This window comes from Schistocerca cancellata, chromosome 2, assembly GCF_023864275.1.
Source record: "Schistocerca cancellata isolate TAMUIC-IGC-003103 chromosome 2, iqSchCanc2.1, whole genome shotgun sequence".
In the NCBI taxonomy this organism is placed as follows: domain Eukaryota; kingdom Metazoa; phylum Arthropoda; class Insecta; order Orthoptera; family Acrididae; genus Schistocerca; species Schistocerca cancellata.
In genome coordinates this window covers 1,137,596,809-1,137,601,239 of record NC_064627.1, presented here as the reverse complement: position 1 = coordinate 1,137,601,239, position 4,431 = coordinate 1,137,596,809, and the positions used below count along the sequence as shown (strand labels likewise).

At 45.7% G+C, this 4,431-nt stretch overlaps 1 non-coding gene across 1 annotated transcript; it reads left to right on the top strand.

Moving 5' to 3' along the window:
* Window positions 1–2,020: 2,020 nt before the first annotated feature.
* Window positions 2,021–2,095, top strand: Trnas-cga (transfer RNA serine (anticodon CGA)). Its single transcript has one exon. It is a non-coding gene; the product is annotated as a tRNA-Ser (tRNA).
* The last annotated feature ends 2,336 nt before the right edge of the window (window positions 2,096–4,431 follow it).

Genomic DNA, 4,431 nt, shown 5'->3' with positions numbered 1-4,431 from the left:
TTCACTGACAAACTTCGTTGAAAACTTGTTTCCATATTAGTGTGCAGATTTTCAGCTGCCCTTACTTGAGAGTTTCGCGTATTATTGATGCCGTTGCGGATAAATGTCGACGCTTCAGTGGACAGAATACGTGAAATAGAGCTCTCGTTGGAAATGATCTTATGACAGAATTCATTTTGAAACTTCCTGGCAGATTAAAACTGTGTGCCGGACCGAGACTCGAACTCGGGATCTTTGCCTTTCGCGGGCAAGTGCTCTACCAACTGAGCTACCCAAGCACAACTCACGCCCCGTCCTCACAGCTTTACTTCTGCCAGCACCTCGTTTGGAAGGTAGGAGGCGAGGTACTGGCAGAAGTAAAGCTGTGAGGAAGGGGCGTGAGTCGTGCTTGGGTAGCTCAGTTGGTAGAGCACTTGCCCGCGAAAGGCAAAGGTCCCGAGTTCAAGTGACAAGTGTGACGTGGAATGACCGACACCCTCGAGCACCGATTCACCTGCGGGAATGCCATCAACATCTGGGAAGCGTGCCAGCAGATGGTGGCCCACATCAACAGAACGGCGCCGGGAAGCATCACAGTGGAAGCAATCAATGCCCCAGACTGCAACCCATTTCCACGGCCCGAGCGACTGGCGACTCTCTGGATCCTCGCCGTGACGGCACACGCCATCGTAGCGAGGAGGCAGACGGCCAGCTGGCCTTCCTGATGAACCACTGGGAGGAGAACAAGACAGCCCAGCAGCACAGGCGCTACCACGAGAACTTCAGAAACTTCCTGCAGATTCCACTGCAGACAGCGATCACCAGAGTCCTTCCCAGCCTGTGACCCTCACCACCGCCACAAACCACCTCACCACACTCACCACAAGAATAACGTTTGCAGTCATACGAGGTGCATTCAAGTTCTAAGGCCTCGGATTTTTTTTCTAATTAACTACTCACCCGAAATCGATGAAACTGGCGTTACTTCTCGACGTAATCGCCCTGCAGACGTACACATTTTTCACAACGCTGCCGCCATGATTCCATGGCAGCGGCGAAGGCTTCTTTAGGAGTCTGTTTTGACCACTGGAAAATCGCTGAGGCAATAGCAGCACGGCTGGTGACTGTGCGGCCACGGGGAGTGTCTTTCATTGTTGGAAAAAGCCAAAAGTCACTAGGAGCCAGATCAGGTGAGTAGGGAGCATGAGGAATCACTTCAAAGTTGTTATCACGAAGAAACTGTTGCGTAACGTTAGCTCGATGTGCGGGTGCGTTGACTTGGTGAAACAGCACACGCGCAGCCCTTCCCGGACGTTTTTGTTGCAGTGCAGGAAGGAATTTGTTCTTAAAAACATTTTCGTACGATGCACCTGTTACCGTAGTGCCCTTTGGAACGCAATGGGTAAGGATTACGCCCTCGCTGTCCCAGAACATGGACACCATCATTTTTTCAGCACTGGCGGTTACCCGAAATTTTTTTGGTGGTGGTGAATCTGTGTGCTTCCGTTGAGCTGACTGGCGCATTGCTTCTGGATTGAAAAATGGCATCCACGTCTCATCCATTGTCACAACCGACGAAAAGAAAGTCCCATTCATGCTGTCGTTGCGCGTCAACATTGCTTGGCAACATGCCACACGGTCAGTGATGTGGTCGTCCATCAGCATTCGTGGCACCCACCTGGATGACACTTTTCGCATTTTCAGGTCGTCATGCAGGACTGTGTGCACAGAGCCCACAGAAATGCCAACTCTGGAGGCGATCTCCAGAATGAGATTTTCACTCTGCAGCGGAGTGTGCGCTGATATGAAACTTCCTGGCAGATTAAAACTGTGTGCCCGACCGAGACTCGAACTCGGGACCTTTGCCTTTCGCGGGCAAGTGCTCTACAATCTGAGCTACCGAAGCACGACTCACGCCCGGTACTCACAGCTTTACTTCTGCCAGTATCTCGTCTCCTACCTTCCAAACTTTACAGACTTTTGGAAGGTAGGAGACGAGATACTGGCAGAAGTAAAGCTGTGAGTACCGGGCGTGAGTCGTGCTTCGGTAGCTCAGATGGTAGAGCGCTTGCCCGCGAAAGGCAAAGGTCCCGAGTTCGAGTCTCGGCTGGAGGCGATCTGTTCAACAGTCATTCGGCGATCCCCCAAAACAATTCTCTCCACTTTCTCGATCATGTCGTTAGACCGGCTTGTGCGAGCCCGAGGTTATTTCAGTTTGTTGTGACACGATGTTCTGCCTTCATTAAACTGTCGCACCCACGAATGCACTTTCGACACATCCATAACTCCATCACCACGTGTCTCCTTCAACTGTCGATGAATTTCAATTGGTTTCACACCACGCAAATTCAGAAAACGAATGACTGCACGCTGTTCAAGTAAGGAAAACGTCGCCATTTTAAGTATTTAAAACAGTTCTCATTCTCGTCACTGGCGGTAAAATTCCATCTGCCATACGATGCTGCCATCTGTGGGACGTATTGACAGTGAATGCGGCCTCATTTTAAAACAATGCGCATGTTTCTATCTCTTTCCAGTCTGGAGAAAAAAAATCGGAGGCCTTAGAACTTGAGTGCACCTCGTAGTGAACAAGTGAAACACAAAAGATAAAGTGCTTTCTCTTCTCGTATCAAATAGTGAAGTATAGTAGTATAAAGTGTTTCTTCTTAGTGAAATCAGTTAGGGGGAATCGAAACCCAATAAAGGGAAAAAAAATGAAATCAGTGATACAAAGTGCTTCTCACCAAACATCTGTCATGCTGGCAGCCAAAACAGTGTCAAAAGTATGCACAGTAGTACTACCAGTTTTTTTTAATTAACTTTTCTTCCATTATTTGTACTATACTGACTAGGAAACAAGCATTACTTAGTGGAAAGTGCCAACTACTCATTATTATTATTATATATTTTTTAAACGATTTCCTTTACTTTGTGCCTATAAAATTCTATTGATTACTCACACTCTCCTTTCTGCTTCTCTTATGTAATTGACAAAATTTTCTCTCTTCTTCAGTTTAGGTATATTCTGTAGTATATGTAAAAAAAGTTTCTTCCACTTCTGCTCCACCTATCTTGGTGACGTTTCCCTCATACTGTCCCACTTAACAGTGTAACTTGAGGAAGAGATCAAACCAGAATACACACTGTGCCTGTGGCATCACAAGTGCATCACATACAGAAACATAAACTCAAAATCAGTGCATCGATGCCAAATATAAACTGTTATGCCTGTCCTGCAATGTCTACCCGCTCAAAAAAAAAAAAAAAAAGGCGACAAATGGCCATGTAAAAGGGTTTAAGGAACAACAATAAGAGAAAAACGAAAAAGGAAAATATAAAAACGAAAACATATAAAATGACAGTAATATTAATCAACACTAGGAATATAATTGGTTAATAGAATAAAATGTCTTTTTTTAAATGTATCGTTGTTAATATATTTAAATAAATATATATGGTTACAAAAAAAAAAGGTTCGAGTCTCGGTCCGGCACACAGTTTTAATCTGCCAGGAAGTTTCATATCAGCGCACACTCCGCTGCAGAGTGAAAATCTCATTCTAGAATTCATTTTGTTTGGCATCATCTCCTACATTCGGGTGTTGCACATACGGATGCAAGACCCTGCTGATGTACTGTGCCCTTGGCTCGTGTTAGTGGAATACCAGGCTGTGCAACAATTCTTAAAGAGCTGGCAGCTGGACTGCGTTCGACCATTTCAAGAGTAATTACTATTAAAAACAGTCTTGATCACGATTTATTTAACAAGGTGACCGGTTTCGACCACTACTGTGGTCATCTTCAGACCATTGAGTAGGAACCTCTTACTGTTGTGATTCTCCAACAGTAAGAGGTTCCTACTCAATGGTCTGAAGATGACCACAGTAGTGGTCGAAAACGGTCACCTTGTTAAATAAATCGTGATCAAGACTGTTTTTAATAGTAATTATTTACAAGACATTGATCACTGCTGTTCCCATAATGCATTCAAAAGCATTTTAAGAGTGTTCTCAACGACACTAAAATCTTGTTGAACGGGAGATACATTTCACGCTCACGCAGTTTGTCGAACACCCTACTAAATACCCTGCTATCCGGAATTTTAGAATTACGAAACCTCTGTTCGCAGCCCTGCAATTCCCATTGCAAAACCCGCAGACAAAGATCATGTCATCACGCTCTACATGTGTGAAGACTTGTGTGGCATTTTCACAGCAGTGACCGGCACTGTTATGACTCTGCGCGTAACAACACTGTAATACACGGCGCAACCGTCCGCAGCTCGTGGTCGTGCGGTAGCGTTCTCGCTTCCCACGCCCGGGTTCCCGGGTTCGATTCCCGGCGGGGTCAGGGATTTTCTCTGCCTCGTGACGACTGGTTGTTGTGTGTTGTCCTCAGGTTAGTTAGGTTTAGGTAGTTCTAAGTTCTCGTGGACTGATGACCATAGATGTTA